The sequence below is a fragment of the Pezoporus occidentalis genome, unplaced genomic scaffold (genome assembly GCF_034315485.1).
Source record: "Pezoporus occidentalis ecotype Australia unplaced genomic scaffold, CSIRO_AGI_Poc_V1 ctg64, whole genome shotgun sequence".
Classification (NCBI taxonomy): Eukaryota; Metazoa; Chordata; class Aves; order Psittaciformes; family Psittacidae; genus Pezoporus; species Pezoporus occidentalis.
This window is the reverse complement of record NW_026915987.1, coordinates 1,614,057-1,632,007: the sequence shown is the minus strand read 5'-3', so window position 1 is coordinate 1,632,007 and position 17,951 is coordinate 1,614,057. Positions and strand designations below refer to the sequence as shown.

At 51.0% G+C, this 17,951-nt stretch overlaps 1 protein-coding gene across 6 annotated transcripts in view; it reads right to left on the bottom strand.

Annotated features, from left to right (window-relative positions):
* The window catches only part of ASTN2 (astrotactin 2), a 344,763-nt gene that overhangs the window by 262,955 nt on the left and 63,857 nt on the right, over positions 1-17,951 (bottom strand). The window lies entirely within an intron of this gene.

The following is a 17,951-nucleotide window of genomic DNA, read 5'->3' as shown; positions in this document are numbered from 1 at the left end:
ACAATGCGGTACCCATCCTGTTTGCTGTGCTGGGTTCACAAATGCACTGCTAACCTATATGAAGCCCAGCCCGTGAAGTGCTCCCATGTTCAGAGGGGGCTTGGCCTCCTGCAGGAGAAACAGCTTTGCCTGAGGAGCGAGTAGGAACGGGAGATGAAGACATAGCTATATGTACATGGAGAACCTCACCTGGGTGCTGAGGCCTCAGCAATCACTGCAGCTCTCCATTAGCCCAAGTCCCTGCAGGACAGGCTGGAGCAAGAGGAATGGACGTGTCTCCCCGAAGCACAGGATGTCCCATTTTTCAATGGACAGCTTAAAAAGCAGCAGCACCCTTCCACACATTCACATGTGCCTGTAAGCTCTGCCTAAGAACCAGGGCCATGGGAGGATGCCAGCCTGCATCCCTGCTTGCCCAACATCCCTTGAGTACCAGGAGCAAGGTACTCAAGGGTAAGTTCTCAGAGCAAAACACTGACAGGAAAAGGATTTCCATCAATGGCTTCAAACCACCGGTCCTGGCATTGTAAATAGTTATTTGTACTACCAGGCTGTTGTAAAGTTAGGCTGGAAGAAGGGAAATGTGTTTTGGGGGTTGTGAGGTTGCTTCTCCCTGGGTTAGCTATGATCCAAGCCCAAATCTGCATCAGAGCACACAGGCTGGAACAACACAACTGCCTGCGGGGCTAGAGGAGCCTTGCAGAACACGATAGAGAAGCATTCATCATCAGTGACAAAGGGTTATTGATCCTGCCCGAGGGCACAGAGATGGATTTACCGACCTCTCCAAACCCCTTCCACTACAGAGATCCTCTGGAAAAGCAATTCTCATCCTGCCAAGCCCTCAATAAGGGCAGTGCTCCCTGGGGCATCCTAACCGATGCCAGGGCCATCAACAGGGCAGCACATGTCGAAGTCCTTAGGTCTTAAAAAGCGACTCCAACACGGCAAAACCAACATGCCCACTTGAAACAGCATAACAAAACCCACCCTGCAGTCACAGCACACCTTCCACGGCCAAGCCCCTTCAGCATTAACCTGAAAAACTCGTTTGAGAGGATGACAGTGAAAAACCAGCAGGGCCCTGGGGCACGCAGATGAGTTCACTCACGGTGTCTCACCACCCTCCAACCCCCGGGGACTGAAGGAAGCTCTCCAGGGAGGTTCAGTGCAATGAGGCACTGCAGAGATAACCAGAGCCATTTGCTTATCCACTTCATGTTCCACTTTCCCGTGTTTGCACTGTCAGGATGTTTTCCAGCAGAGAGAATTGTTTCAACCTGAAACTGCTCTGAACAAAACCATACAATTAGCAATTCCCCCACCGAGGAAAGCAGGAAAGAAGTCCAAGGCACAATTTAAGCCTGCAGAAAACAGAGATGAGCAAAGAACTAGCTATATATGAATGTAGCTAAATTAAAAGATAAGGAAGTCGTGCTTCCTATCTCTGTACATTACACCGGATGCCAGCTCAGTGAAAAATACATATATATCTATGTGAAGTTTATATTTCATATATATATATATAGACACAAAGACATAACATGCATGAATTGGTTTCAGTCATAAATCAGCTCTGTGCATTTGCCCAGTGGGACACCAAGCGATGCCAAGGGGTTGACGGTACCCGGTGAGCTGCGATGCTGAACAAACAGGAGTTCCATTGGCTGTGCTATGAAGGCCAGGGAAGCATATGGCCCGCACATTGGGTGCTGGAAGGAGGATGACCTCCTCTTCCTCCTCCTTCCCAGCAGTTTTTAAGGCTTCATGCATTGTGATCCAGGTCTGCAGCTGCCCTAACTCATGGGGACAAGAGGAACAAGGACATTCTGCTTCACTATCAAACAAGAGACAAGAGTAGCACACATCCTCTGATGTGATACAGCTTCAAGGCTGCAGGGTTATGCATTCAGGGCTTGTCTCAGCCTTCAGCCTCAGCCCCCCGGGATGGCCACACCACTGTCACCTTCCTTTTAGACGGCAAGAGACCTATCAAGACACAGGACCAGTAACCAGGGAGACAACCCATCTCTCAAACCGAGTTTGCCCCACAGAGGTCAATGGTTTCCCAAATCAGGGGGTTGTCACACACAGCCCCCAGCTTCTCCATGTATTCACCCTCCTCATGATGTATCCCTCTTCCTGTCCTGTTTCCCTACCACATTTACACAAAGGTTGAGATCCCTTCCCAAGTGAGCTCATTTCGCTTGAGCATCACCATGATTGCAACAGCCTCCTTTCACCTCCCTTCCCTGCAGACCCCCCCCCGTTCCTCTATATCTCTTCCTGTTTTGCTCCTCATCCCTCCCCTGTGTGAAACAAGGATGCTCCATGACCTTGCCAAGTGCAGTGAAAAGAGCCTGAAGGACACAAGAACAACTCCTTAATAGCTAAGTACTGGTTGCCACATTAGCTGCTCTCCTGACCAACATCCCTGAGCTGCTGCCTGTCATCTAAAGGACATGTGAAGCCATAAAGCAAGACAAGGAAGACAGGAGAGAGAACTATCTGCCCACCCCCAGCTTCACCCCCCAGGCACCCCCATAGCTCCAGCCCCACAGGGTCACCTTGCAAAAGGGGGAGCGGGGGGTGAGCAGAACCACCCTGATAACTCTTTGAAGACATATGGCTCCTCTCCATCCTTCGAGCAATGACTCCACCACGCTTCCCAATTCCAGCTGCCTAAGCGCTTTCTGCGGACATTTCCTCCTTCTTTGCAATCATTTGGCTAATAAGATGAGCAGGTTGGGCTCATTTATTTTGGACACTGTTCGTGGGTCATTAGCAGAAAGGCTAATCATTGCATTGGCAGAAAAGATCACTTCTGCTCCAGAGCTGACTGCAGAGCGTGGGGAGGGAGGGAGAGAGAAGGAGCTTTACAGAGCCTCTAGGAAAAATAAACCACAAACCCCAAGTTCTGTGCCTCTGGAAGTGTTATTTTCCTCTGCTATACTCCAAGGAACCCAATGCGAGGATGAAGCAGGCAGACTTCAGTGCCCGAGGGTGCTCTGCAGAGCTCCCACCTCTGAGGGCCTGGAGAAAGAGTGGTGCTCACAGCAGCATCGTGCCCTGGTGATGGGCAGCCCTCCAGGGAGGAATCACCTTCCTCACCCTGGATGCCAAGAGCCCTAAAGCCCAAGGTGGAGGTGAAGGAGCCCTTTCTGGGATGGTTTGGGGTCAGGAGAGCGGATCAGATGTGATGCCTGCACTCTGTTTGCAGCACCTGAGAACCAAAAGCTACCAACAGAGAGCTGCTGGAGTCATTTAAAGAACACTTTGTATTCGGTGCTGAAGCCTGGAGTGCCAGTGGGGGTGCTGAGCCATCAGGCTTTTAGAGCTGAAGCCTGCCTTTCCAGGAGAAACAGCAAAGCTGAGCCCCTTCCATTTCTATCCCAAGAGAGGAGGTAGCAGGAGCAGAAGTTGAAGCCCCACAACACAGCCATGCCAAAACGCAGCAGCACCGCCAGGCAAAGCTGCCCCAAAACCACCTCCCCGAGGGCCCTGGGTAAAGAGCTGCTCTGCAGCATTCCTGCTCACAGAGAACAGGGACACAGAGAGCAGGACTGCTGAGCCGCATTCCACCTCACAGCACAGCAAAACCAGCCTCTGCCTTCACTGACTGACCTGGCAAGGGTAGAAATGAGGTGCTGGGAGCGGGAGGACAGCTGGACACAGCACAGGTTGTCCCCTACTCTAACACATACACAGCCAGCACGCCTCCTGCTCTGCTGATCCAGCTTCACCTCATCCCAGATGTCCCGGCCATGTGTGCCACCAGCGATGCCATGACCTTGGCTGCTCTCAGCAGCATCCTTAGGGCAAGCACAGGCTGCACCTCCTGCCTCCATAGGGAGGCTTTTGGGGGCCATCCATCAGCTCTGTGTTTCCACTCCCAGCATCACAGCTGAGAAACCCAATACTTGCCAAGCAAATACATGGGAAGGGAACTGGGCAAGGGGATGGGATGGCATCCCTGGGAAAAGGGATGCCAGAAGCTTGCCCCCACACCTCTCCCCAGGGTGCTCCAGCCTGCCTTAAGCTACACCACGTCAAGGCATTCCTATGAGAGCATCACACAGTGCCCTCCAGGCAAAGACCCCCAGCATCGCAGCAAAGGCAGAGCCCAGTGACAAAAGGGGAGCTCAGGCTTGCTCTGCAGGGTGCTCCAGCCAGAGAAAGGGAAGGAGGAGGTTTGGGAGCTAATTTAGAGCTTGGATTTCCTAAGCCTTTTCAGAGATGGAGGTTATTGGCAGGCAGCATTACAGCCCCTGCCAGTCTCAGCGGCTCTACAATGTCCTTCCCTTGGCAAGGGCAGCGCTGGGGAAAAAAATAACACACAAAAAACAAGGGACATGTGATGGAGAGCTTGGCCGAAGGCTCCCTCCCCCTGCCAACCTGCCCGCCTCGGAGGAAGAGCAGGAAAGTAAGCGAGAAGTGGCTATTTAAAAAGGAGAGCAAAACAGCCACCGTACTTGTTTGGCTAAGGGAAACATGGCTGAGCCGAGGGGATGGAGCTGTAGCAGGAGATGAGTGGATGCAACCTGGGACCATTGCTTTGATTAGTGCCCATCACCCTCCCCACATCCTCCGGCCAGCACGGGGCCCTCCTGCACCGCACGGCTGCAGTGCAGAGCCCCACAGGGAGGCATTGCACCCACCCCAGTGAGCCCATAGAGATAACTGCAGCTGGGAGCACAGCTCTGCTGTTAGGCTTGGGCACACAGGGGTGGAATAGAGGGATTTTGCCACAGTGCCATGATCCATAAAGGCAGGGTGGTGGGAAGCATCCTCTCTCCTCCCTGGCATTCACAGGAGGGGACTGCTCTCTGCTTGAGGGTGCTGCAGTGGGAAGGAGCTCACCAGTACCCAAAGGGTACAGAGAGTGAAACCATCTACAGCCAAAGCATCACAGCCAGAGCAGCCAGGGACAGGATGACTCTGATGCCCAAATGTCTCTTTTTCAAAGGAGAAGGATGACTCCAATGCCTCATTATCCCTTTTTCAAGGGAGAAGAATAGAGGGAGACAACCATGAGAGCAGACAACCCCAATCCCCCAAGCCCAGGGGCTACCTGAGCACAGGCAACCCGAATAGGCAAGGACATGGTCAGGTGAAGTGTGATCACTTTAAAACCGGTTGGCAAAGAGATCTGCAGCACAAGACTTCATCATTAAAGCTTCTTTTGCCGTTATCGTGCATCATCTGGCAAGCAGAGCACCATGTACCTTTACATGTTCACCTACCCCGTGCAATGCCTGGACAGCTCGAGCAGCCCTAGGAGCAGAGCAGCCTGCTCACACATACACAGCACTCCCTGCATGAAGATCTGCTCAGTTAACAAAGCCAGGATCTTGGTATTAGTGTCCCATGGAGCACAAGTGCCCCAAAGCCAGTGTGGGTCATCTCCATCCAAGGTGGGACCAGCCACACAGCCCAAGCCAGCTGGGATGCACACGGGCAGGACACACATCCTTCAAGGTCAATGTGTTACCTCAACCCATCTCAGCTGGGGAAAGGCATTTCCACACCATGGGGAGCAGCAGCTCACCCTCAGAACCCCTCAGGGAAGGCTCTGTTGGGGCTGGCAGCTAGGCAGGGCTCCGGGGCCCAGGGTGGGTTACACAGGGAATGCAGCAGGCAGATCCAAAGCAGTCAATATCCTAAGGTAGGAGCTGCTTGGCTGGAAAAGGATCTGCCCATAGCTGTCAAAATGCTCACCCTAACTCCACCTCCCCAGCACAGGGGAAACACAGGGCAGCAAACAGCCCAGCTCATCCCTCCCTTCCACAGAGCACAGGGTTGAGCGGGGAGAGAGATCAGGTCACTTCACTCCTCTGCTTTGCAAAGCTATTCCCCAATTCCCAGCGCTAAGCAGCAGCTACAGGAACAATCTGGCTGATGATTCCTCCTCCCCTTGACCCCCACACATCCAGAGGATGAGGCGGGCTGCATGGCAGAGGTGGCTCAAATACAGAGAGGAGGACTGAAAATGGCTCCACGCTCCAGCTCCTGCTGCTGTATTCATCCCAGCACAAGCCACAAGCATCCCAGGTGGATGTGGGAAAGGGTGAACCCAATGGGGGCCTGAGACAAAGCCAAGGTAGCCCTCAAAGAGGGAGCTAAGATCTCTCAGCCCAAGCAGCACATATACTCGACTGATACTCAAGGTGTTTGGTGTGGAGCAGGACCAGAGACAAGCTGACTGTGCCACCCCAAGCCCCAGAAGCTGCAAGCAGTGACAGCGACAGCCTCTTTCAGGGCACATGAAATGGGTAGAAAAGCTTTCCCTGGCAGCTTACACTCCTCCCCAGCCAGGGAGGGCACAGCCACATCCACATCCCTTCCCCTAACCTCAGCCTGAGGGCACAGACCTTACCTGAGAACTGAATCCTGAGCCACAGCTGAGAGCATCTCACAGCTTGTTAGCTGGATCCTGCGGGGAGAGAGGAATCCCTGGCACCAGTTCAAGCGATTGCTTGACATACCTGGAGCTGTTGTCTCATTTCTGTTTGTTTCCAGGAGCCTTGCAGCTATCATTGCCTTTGTTTGCTGTTTGTAAGTGAGCCTCTTCCTTACCTAAACCCACACCACGGCTGGCTGGAAGCACACAGCACTGTGAAGCAGCAACCCAATATCCATCCTCTATCATCTCCCAGCCACATGGGGCTGAACACAGCTGAAGAACCATTCTGCAAGGGGGTTGTGGATGTGCCTGAACCCACAGGGTCCTGAGAAGGTGCAGGGACAGTGTCTAAAAGCCACATACAGCAAACTCCCACCATGAGGAAGGACAATGGGAGAAGCAGCTTCCCTGCCTCTGCCATCCTAAGGATGCAGCTTGGGATCAACCCCCTGGTACCTCACTCAGCCAACCCCAGCCTGCCCAAGCTGCATCCCAGGACACAAGTTTGCCGGCAAGCTTGAATCATTAATTTCTGTGGCAGAGGGAATCTGCCAGGCCCAGTGACGGTGTGAATAATGATGGATCGAAGGGAGAGGCCAAGTGAAACCTGCAGCTTAATGGTACTGAGAAACTGCCTTTGGGGCATTAACCAGCGCCCTCCGTTCAGTCAATGCCCCCACTGCAATGTCACGCTGCTGATGTTCCTTAATAAACCCACCCCCTTACACAGACCTCTGCAGGACGATGCTCCCCAAACCCCACATCGTTTGCAAAAGCAGCAGCAAATCCAGCACCAGGGCTGGGCTCTGCCCCCTCAGCAACTGCTGCCGTCACCGCCTTGGTTTCACCCCGAGCTCGTGTTTGGTGCAATGAGGAAAACCATGCCCAGGCCAGCAGGAGAGCTTAAGCTTGCCTAAGGCAAGCTGGCAATGAGCTTGTAACCAGATAAACCCCTGGGAAGGTAAATGGAGGTACCTGACGTTGTTAAAGCATCCACCAGCTCTGCTGCCATCTTCCTGCAGGCAGGCTTCTTGCCTCCCCATCCCAAAATAAAAGGTCATAGAATCCCAGAATGATTTCTGCTGGAAGGGACCTTAAAGCTCATCCAGTTCCGACCCCCTGCCACGGGCAGGGACCCCTTCCATAGGCTGCTCCAGGGCCCGTCCAACCTGGCCTTGAATAAATAAGTACTCCTCTGCCTTGAGGAGCCACAAAGGAGGAGGCTAGAAGGGAAAACAATCCATTTCCCTGCTGGACAAAGAGCAATACAAAGATTAAAGTGCCAAACCCCTGCAAGATGAGCATCTCCCAGCAGAGCTGGGGCTGATGCTCCCGCTTGCTCCCTCTCCAGCCACTTCCATAACGAATCCAGGCAGCCCTGGGGAGCTCCCACCGGGGCAGAGCCCAACCGGGCTGAGTAGCTCCCTGCAAAAATAATTATTTTCCTGCAGTTTTAGATAATTGGATTTTAAAAATAAGCACAATTACTTCCCCACATCCCCCCTTTTCCCTTGCTGCTGCAGGGAGCTGGCGGAGACCTTTCCAAGGCTGGAACAGAGCTCGATCCCTCTTGTCCGTGGGGATGGAGGCGGGAGGGAAGAGGCAGAGTGGGAGCAGTGACAGGTAAAAATAACCACGCTTGGCCTGATGTTGCTCCCAATTAAGCCAGTGGGAATTGTGCCCAACTTCCTCCAGCAGCAAGATCCAGACACGCACATAGAGAGTCCTCTGCTGTATTAGCAGCCTTAGGATCATCAGAGAAAACCACGCAGTCATGGGCCGCTTCCCCCTGTTTCATGCTGGTATTTGAGCATCCCCACACCAGGGCTGGGTGATCATCGGACCCCCATCCCTTCCCCAGCACCACATCTCCCCTGGTTTAGGCGCGATCCCTCCCCAAAGAGCTTGGCAAGGCTTTCCAGGGAATGGTTTATCTGCTCCGACAGTTTCCCATCAGCTGAAACTAAAGCGTAAGTGGTTTTGGGGAGGATATGGAAAGTGTTGAAGAGCAGAAACATTTCATTCTGACACTTCCCCGAACAAAAAACACTCTGCCTTTTCACAGCACAGCGTTGCCTTGTGAAACTAAGTCCAACTTATTTTTAAATGGAAAGGGGGGGGAAAAAAGAGCCCAAACTGAAAGCAAGCATCATATTTTTGGGGACAAGTATGATATTGCATTTCATCCTATCATTAACACTCCCAGCCTTGGGATTTGCCAATCAAATGAAAACGCAGTCTTTCCTAGTGCTTTAATGTGAAATCTTTCACAAATCTTTCAGCTATTCTGCACCAGGTTCACCCCAGTTCATCTTCATACGAGCCAAAACCTGATACCAACAATGTTTTAACTGATGCAAACATTTCTAACTCTCATTCAAACAAGAATAACAGCTGAGAGAAGCAAGATCTGCAGATGACACGAGATGTGATGGGGAAAGTAAGACTTTTCACTCCTTGTTGGAAGACCAAGCGTTCTAGCCCATAGGCTCTCCCTTAGAGCTGAAACAGAAAAGCAAACCCCAGGGTAAGGAGCATCACGCTCCTGCATCCCCAGGGTCAGAGCCTGTGTTGTACAGACAGAAACCTGGAGATGATCCTATTCCTCTAGGGATATAAAGAGCGTGCCAGGCATTCCTGCTGTGTCCCAGCACAGCCTCACAGGCAAGGGGACAGGATCCCCATCACCTGACAGCATCCCCATCACTCTGCTGAGGAGCACCCCAAGGCAGGCAGTGCAAGCTCCACAGCCTTGGAACACACTCCCCATCCATCACCTTGGAGCCAGCCATCACCCATCCACGGGTGTCAGCATCCACAGGAATTCTCCTAGATTAACAATTCTAACACCATATGTAGCAGTTTAAAGCGACTAGATTCAGTCTGGTAGCTTCAAAGCATTTCTGTGTCTGCATCGGCATTTCAAAGGTACGGATCAAATGCTCCCAGCACTTCACACACTGGATTAGCACAGGGCTCCTGCATGGAATTGCTCTCCCTAGGAGCCCAGCAGCTCAGTGAGACCCAACCTGCACAGGACAAGGATGCTCCTTCCCCTCCAGTCTGCAAACCAAGGAGAGCTACCCCACCAAAGCCTGGCTTTTCCATCTGCTTCAGCCCATGCTGAGAGAAAAAGCATGGAGAAAAGGTCAAGCTTCCAGCTACGCCCCGCAGCGCTGTAGATGCACGAGTATTCCTCCCAGACAGATGGTGGGAAGGGGAAGAGTGAGGAGGAGGAAGGACGGGAACGAGATCAAGACAAGAATCTGAAATTGGCAAAGTCCCTGCTCTGGGTGATAAAAATACACAGCTCGCCATCACCAGCAGTGATGGGACCCACCATGGGGGCGAAGGCAGACATGCATGATGCCTGGTGCGTGTCCCACCTCGAGCCAGGAGCTGACACTGCTCCAACGCTCCTCACCCCATTCCCAAACTTTCCTTTGGTGGTGTTCTCCATCTCCTCATCATCCCTGGAACAGGCTGAGAACACTGGGGCTCTTCAGCCTGGAGAAGGGAAGCTGTGTGGAGAGCTCAGAGCAGCTTCCAGTGTCTGAAGGGGGCTACAAAGATGCTGGGGAGGGACTCTTCACTGGGGTGATGGGTTCAAGCTGAAACAGGGGAAGATCAGGTTAGATATAAGGAAGAAGTTGTTTATTGTGAGGGTGATGAGGCCCTGGTTGCCCAGAGAAGCTGTGGCTGCCCCATCCCTGGCAGTGTTCAAGGCCAGGCTGAACAGAGCTTTGGGTGGTCTAGTGTGAGGAGTCCCTGCCCATGGCAGGGGGTTGGAGCTGGATGATCTTAAGGTCTTTTCCAACCCAAACCATTCTATGAGTTCAGCATCCCCCTCCCAGCTCTAGCACTACAACTATACCAACCACCTTTCCAACGTGAATGCTTACTTTTTCCCCTCATCCCTCCTCTTTTCTCAGCACATTCAGGTTATGCATTCTCTATGTCTGCAGATCATTCCCACATGTTCAATGCCACCTGCAAAAGGCAAACCCCTCCCAAATGCTTCCTGCGGCTGCTTTCCCCCCAGTACCAACTTTGATTGCTCTGGGGATGACAAGAAAGTTAGTTCATCCGAGCTGAGCAGCAAACTAAGAGTATTTATTCAGCCCTGCTTTATCAGAGATGCAAATCAAGCACTCCAGTTCCATAGCTGAACACAGTGGGGGGGAAATGGGCTAGATAGAAAGCTGTAAAGTGCCTAATATATTCACAGGAGCTAAGGTAGAAAACAGAGATTAGTGAAAAATTATTAACATAACAGGTGTCATTGTCACAAAAGTGACACTTTAAGACAAATCCCCCCAAAATGAATTCCCTGAATACAAGAGCACAGTGTTAACTACATTTAGTCCCTGGTTTACATCTCTCTGCAATGAAGGAGAGCACAGGGGGAGGCTGAATGGAAGAGGCTGCTTCTTCCAACCTGCCTGAAGTCATAGAATCATTAAATCATAGAATCATAGAATAGTTTGGGTTGGAAAGGACCTTAAGATCATCCAGTTCCAACCCCCCTGCCACGGGCAGGGACACCTTACGCTAAACCATATCATCCAAGGCCTCGTCCAACCTGGTCTTGAACACTGCCAGGGATGGAGCATTCACAACCTCCCTGAGCAACCCATTCAGTGCCTCACCACCCTAACAGGAAAGAATTTCCTCCTTATATCCAATCTAAACTTCCCCTGTTTAACTTTCAACCCGTTACCCCTTGTCCTATCACTACAGTCCCTAATGAAGAGTCCGTCCCCAGCACCCCTATAGCCCCCCTTCAGATACTGGAAGCTGCTCTGAGGTCTCCACGCAGCCTTCTCTTCTCCAGCCTGAACAGCCCCAACTTCCTCAGCCTGTCTCCATACAGGAGGTGCTCCAGTCCCTGATCATCCTCGTGGCCTCCTCTGGACTTGTTCCAACAGTTCCATGTCCTTTTTATGTTGAGGACACCAGAACTGCACACAATGCTCCAGGTGAGGTCTCACAAGAGCAGAGCAGAGGGGCAGGATCACCTCCTTCGACCTGCTGGTCACGCTCCTTTTGATGCAGCCCAGGATACGGTTGCTTTCTGGGCTCAAGCGCACACTGAAGCCGGCTCATGTTCATTTTCTCATCAACCAACACCCCCAAGTCCTTCTCCACAGGGCTGCTCTGAATCTCTTCTCTGCCCAACCTGCAGCTGTGCCTGGGATTGCTCCCACCCAGGTTCAGAACCTTGCACTTGCCATGTTTAAACCTCATGAGGTTGGCATCAGCCCCTCACAAGAGTGTCAAGGTCCCTCTGGATGGCATTCCTTCCCTCCAGGGTACCAACCGAACCACACAGTCGGTTAATGATATGCTGTGGAGATTAAACATGAAGCCAAAGAATGTCCCCATCTTGGGAAAGAGCATCAGGATGAGAGGAGCAGGAGGCTTTCTCCTAGCTTCACCCATCAGCAGACCCACTCCCCACACCGGTTCAAGTGTGCATCCATAACATCATTAGCACGGGACAGGTAGAGGTTACCAGGGTGACATTCAGCTTCCAACTATGCTGAGCTCCAGTCCTTGAATCAATGGGGTGCAAGTGCCCCATTCAATAGCCTGCAAGTGCTCAGCAGCACTGTCTCGGACCACTAAACCCAGCAAAGGTCCCACCAACCTCTTTGGCCACCCCAAAGCAGCTCAGGGCCACCACCAGCAGACTGGGACACTGCTCCAGGCAAGGTGCTAACCCTCTATCTGCCATCAGCACAGAGCCTGCGGCTGCCATCCTCCTCACAGGCAGCTGGGGATGCTTGGTCCAGCTGCACATTGGGGTGGGTGCCTCCTCCTCTCCCCACATGTGAGGAGGAGGGATGCGATTCTCACACAGGGACACACTGAATCCGGCTCCTGGAGGTTGAGGGCTTTTCTTTGGGGTTTTGCATTTTAATAGAACCAACTAATTGGAGATCAATTTAGGTTTTTAATACCTTTCGGATAAGGAAATCTGCTGCAGCAGCAATTCCTTCCCTACCTTAATTAATTCCTAAACATCACCGAAGCTAGAAGTGCATGCTTTATGAATCTGGTTGACCTCCTGGTGCAGGAATGATGACACAGATGTTGTGCCTTCTTCACTACCTCATTACTCATGTTACACCATGGGTTTTTTCCCCAGCTGAGCTAGCTGACAGGAGCTCCAATGCTGCCATCAGCATGACAAGCAAGACATCAACTGCGAGCACAAGGTCGGCAGGGAAGGAAATCCAGTGGGAGGTTTTGTACCAAGGAGGATAAAATCATGTGGCTGCCCCATCCCTGGCACTGTTCAAGGCCAGGTTGGACAAAGGGCTTGGAGCAAGCTGCTCCAGTGGAAGGTGTCCCTGCCCATGGCAGGGGTTGGAGCTGGGTGAGCTTTAAGGTCTCTTCCAACCCAAACTGCTCCATGAAAATACTGTTGGGTAGGAAAATGAGACCCCACTCATATGATGGCCAAGCAGAGGGCAATGCCAGAGCTAAAGGAGGCCAAAACCTGATGTGTCTTAAGCCCGTGGGACCTGGCGCTATCCCTCAAAGAGCTGTTTGCTGGGGAGGATAGGAATCAACCCAGTTTTGCAAAGGGTTTTAGCATCCTCTCTCTCCTGTACACACCAGGATCATAGAACAGGATAAGTCAAATTGCACTGGTACGATGTTACACCCACCTATGGGATAGTGAGCAACTCCTGCCAGCACAGGCAGATGGAAAGGCAATTGGGCTTGCACATCTGTTTGGAGAAGACCTCACCGCCCTGTCCAACATGCTGGACGGATGCTGTGTTCAGGGCAGCGAAAGGGCTCATCCCATTGGGGTCCGGCTGCCATTGCACCCCAACGATTGCACAGGACAAGCACAATGGCACCATACAAGATGCTTCATGCAGCCAAGCTGGAAGCAAAGAGCCTGATGAGACACAGAGTCACTGGGGAAACATGGGCAGTGGAGCATGGAGGGAGGGAAAGTTGTGATATGGGTCACAGATAATGGTAAGAGAGAAAAAAAGGGGGTGAAAAGGGGAAATCAATGCATTTCCTATGGCTCTCACTGGTGATGGCAGCTTCAGAAAGGAGGTGGCAGCAGCTCAGAACCTCACTTGCACTTGGACCTTCCTGCAGTGCTGAAGAAGCTGGAGACCTGCCTCAGAAACCTGCTCACCAGCACCCACCTGCACCATGCACGGGGGCCACAGGAGCCCTCCCCATCTCCACTTCAGAGCAGGATGCTAAATCAGAATGAAGCATTTAAGAGCACACTTTATACCCAGCTCAGAGGCTGGCAGAGCATAGCACCAACGGCTGATCGTTAGGGAAACATGGGGATGCATAAGAACAAGAGGTAAAAAGGAAACTTGTCCAAATGAGAGCTAAAAAAACCTGCTGGGAGACTTAGAAAGCAGCAAACTTGTCTGTTCCTGGCATCAGGCAGCAGAAAGTAGGCATTAGAAATGAAAAATAATAACATTTAGAAAAGCCAGCCTGATGAGGTCTAACAACCTTTTATTCCAGACACTGAAATGCTCCCTTGCAGGGTGATGGCACAGGATGAAACAAGGCTTCTACTTGTTACTGTCCTCAAAGAAGCCCAACTTATTTCTGCTGGAGATGGAAGCAGCGCATCACTCGTTTCCACAACATGCAGGAGTGGTCCCAGCTCCAAATGGCCAAGGCTTTACCAGCATCACTCACAGAGGCTTAAGGAAGGAAAACCCATCCTTTGGCCAGCAGGATTGGATGAGGCTTTGCATCCTCTTCCCAATCCTGCATCCCAGGCACTGGAGGAGCCACAGGGTGCGATGCCCCTACCAAATGTCTGTGAGCTGGGTCAATGCAGAGATCAAACATGCCTGTTCCTGCCTATCCCCATCCCTCCACCTCCCAGAGCATGGAAAATAAGCCTTCACCTATAGAAATCACTGCTGGACATGGCCCCAGGTCTGAATTTACTGTGCTGCAGAGCAATAATTATAACAGGGACACAAGATGGTGGGGAAACAACAGAAAAATAAATATCTCTTATGTTCTGTTAAATCCAGCAATTTACAAGGCTGGAATAATTAGCAGCTTAAAGTGTTTTGACACAAGCAGCCCCAATAATCATGATAAATCATATCAGGCATATGCCCAGATCCTTGAAGTGACAGATGACAAACACAGCAGTGACAGGACGCTCCATCACGCAGGGAATCATTGAGTTAATGGAAGAATTATTGCTTCTGAAATCCACTCCAGTCCTATTGTGGGGAACATTCCAATTTATCAAAGCCAAATGAACATTAATTGCTGCAGCCTGGTAAGTTTTCAAGCTGCTGTGACCTTCATTGAATTTTAATCCCAAACAGATAAGATTTACTTCCACACAAGAGGAAACAACACAATTAAACCCAAGTGACAGCTAAGATTATGGGGGGGAAAAACACAACAGGCATAATGACAAAAATATTGATTCCTTTCTACTTGACACTGCACACACACACAAAAAAAAAAGGGTAAATAAATAAAATCCAACATTTGCATTTTTGTGCATTTTCCCTTTTTTCCTTTCTTTTCATTTGGGAGACAAATTTCAGATGCTTTAAGCTGAGAGGAAAGGGGTGGCAGAGAGTAATGGAGGCTGAATTCCCTTTAACTGCAGTAATTAATGTTATGTCTCATTGGGGAGAGATTAAGAAAAAACAGTGAGCAAAGGAAAATACAATAAAAATCAAGTATTGTTTTGCTGCTGAAGATGCCCTTGAGCTTGGGAAGGGAGGTGTGAAGAGGGTCACGGATCCCAGTGCTGATGTGGGGGTAGATGGCCTCAGGGACACGGGGTTATGGGCACCGACAGCCCCTTTCCTGCTGCACTGAATGCAAACCCCAAAGCAGAAAGCCAGGCACCCCCAGACAGAACCACCTCAATAAGGAGTAAACCCAAGATTTACATCCCTCCCTGAGTCCCACACAGTGCAGGGGGGTTCTTGGCTTTAGAGACACAGCAGGAGCTACCAGCCAAGTCATAGACACCTACAGAAGCCCAAAACAATGCTCCCGTCACAGCTTGGCCATGTCTCACTGTCCAATAAAGCTTTGCTGGGTACTCCCTAAGCGAGGGATTAGCGGGATCCCCCAGGCAAACCTTCCCTGGCCTCCTATAACTCAGCCCAAGGATGAGCAGACAGGTAGAAGTAAGCGTTACAGCCACTTAAAGGAGATGGAAGGAAGCACTTTCCCGTGTCTCCTCCTGTCCCCCGCAGCGAGATGCTGGGCTGATGATGAACAGGACACACAGACTCTGAATGCCAAGGCAGCACTCAGGTGGGCTGATGCTCCAGGAATGGTGTTTTAGCCTATTGAGAGCACACAGATATCAGGCTTTATGGTAGGAAGCAAAAGGAAAAGTATTTAAGAAGCTAGGAAGAAGGCCATGGGGAGGCACAGCTGTATCTTAAGGCAGGAGAAGGAATATGGGCAAAGGGGAGGATGGGATACAATGGGATGGGGGGGACCACACTGTCCCCATGCTGGCATCCAGAGGGTGCTGAGCACAGCACAGTGGGTGAACCTGCTGCAGGGGAAGGAGGAGGGCTCCAGTGACAGAGGATCTCTGGGATGTTGGTCTCAGGGGGGAAAGTAAAGGCATGGGAAAGCATCCCAAAAAGAACCCGGGGACTCAGAGGAAACGTTTCACCAAGAAACAAAGACTTCCACCCCATTCTACTTCAGCTACAGAACTCCATATGGTTTTGGGGGAGAGGATCCAACAAAGCACACATTTATCTTGCGTTAGTAACTCAGAACTTGGCTCAGGTCCGCTCGGTTTCACTCGAAAAGTTAATGAATCTTCAGAAAAAACCTGGGCAAGGTTTCAAGTCTGTGCTGCAAACCTGACCCAGGGAAGAAACACACAGAGCTTCTGCCTCCCCCAGCACACGGGTGCAGCCCAGACCCATATCCCTGCCTGCAACCTTGGCTTCTATTGCGAGGAGTATCAGGATTGATAAAGGGAGTCTAATCGTGGCTGTTTTCCTCCTGCCTTTCCCTTGCTAATGTAGAAGGGCAGGAAATGCTCAGGCCGGGAGTTAACTCTCACAACAAAGCTATGGATGCTCCTGTGCTGGGAGAGGTGTCAAAACATCTTCACCAGCTAACCCAGGAGGACAGGGCACAGACACTGCTGCTGTGACATGCACAGCGATGCCTTCAGCTCCCCTCCGCCAGCATCGGTGCTCCTGCGCTCCATGGTGCAGAGGATGGAGGCTCTGGGCAAGAATCTCTCTAAGAAACTTTCTCCAAAGCATCAATCAATCCATTACAACCATCACGTTGCTTTCTTAGAAAGAGCAGCTTCAGCAAGGTCTGGGGACCAGGACTGAGTTGATCCCTGCCAAAGAAACTCTGCATTTCAAAGCAATTGCAGTTATCCCATAGCCAGGCTCTCCCCACAGCCACGGGCCGCTTTCCCATGGCTCAGGGTTGCCCACAACAGCCAAACAACCCCATCCCCATACCAGGAATCAAGGTTTTCACACCCCAGACTTGGGGTTTGCCACCTTCATTCCTTGCTGTGTCTCACTTGTTTTTTCAGGCTCATTTTCCAAGTACATCAGTTTTACCCTTTCCTCCCCAGTATTCCATCACAGTGGCATTATTAGTAGGATGTAAAAACGTTCCCTATCCAACCAAACAAGCTGCAGTCCCTGATTCCTATCCCTTCTGCCATCCTGCTATCATACTGCCTCTTATCTTGCCCAACAACCTTAATGCAAAGCCTCTCTCCTGCTGCCATGTACACAATGCCCAACCTAAAGCTCCACTGCCAAGGGTTAAGACACTCAAGAAGAAATCAGATTTAAGCTGTACAAGCCAAATAGACACTTGGTCAAAAGGAAAAATAAAGGCATTGCCCAGCCACCACCTCTGCTCCTTCTCCCAGTAGGAGGACAGAAGCCATGGAGATGACACACAGGTACCAAGAGAATCTGTTCAGATTCACCTTTTGCAGAGGGTGGCTGCAATGGGATCCCAATACGACAGAAGAATTCCCTTGGCCAAACAGATGAGCTGCATCTACACAGGATCTACAAGCCTAACTTCTCTATTTCTTTTATTGACTGGACAGCTTATCCCAATGGCAGTTAAGGGATGATACATTTAGTCCCATTTCACAGATGGATTCCTCTAAAGCACAGAGGAATGACAGACCGGATCCAAATACATCACCACCTCATAACACACTCATAACCATATGAACCATATCAACCACCTCATAACATACTGAAATAAGCATTATAAGGCAACAGAGCACATATATGATCTATTAATAATGGTCACAAACACTTGAAAGGGAGATATTCAAAGCATCAGTTCAAGCTCACATCCTTTGCAAGAGAAGGATCATGCTGCAGGCCATATTCACTTGACAGGTAAAATTCAGCTTCAGAAAGAAATGGCCAAGCCCAAAATCTTGCCTTTACACATGCCTAAAGGCACAACCAAGCGGAAATACTCCCCTGACCCACCTGCCCAGTTGCCAGCAGTGATGGAACCACCACAAGCT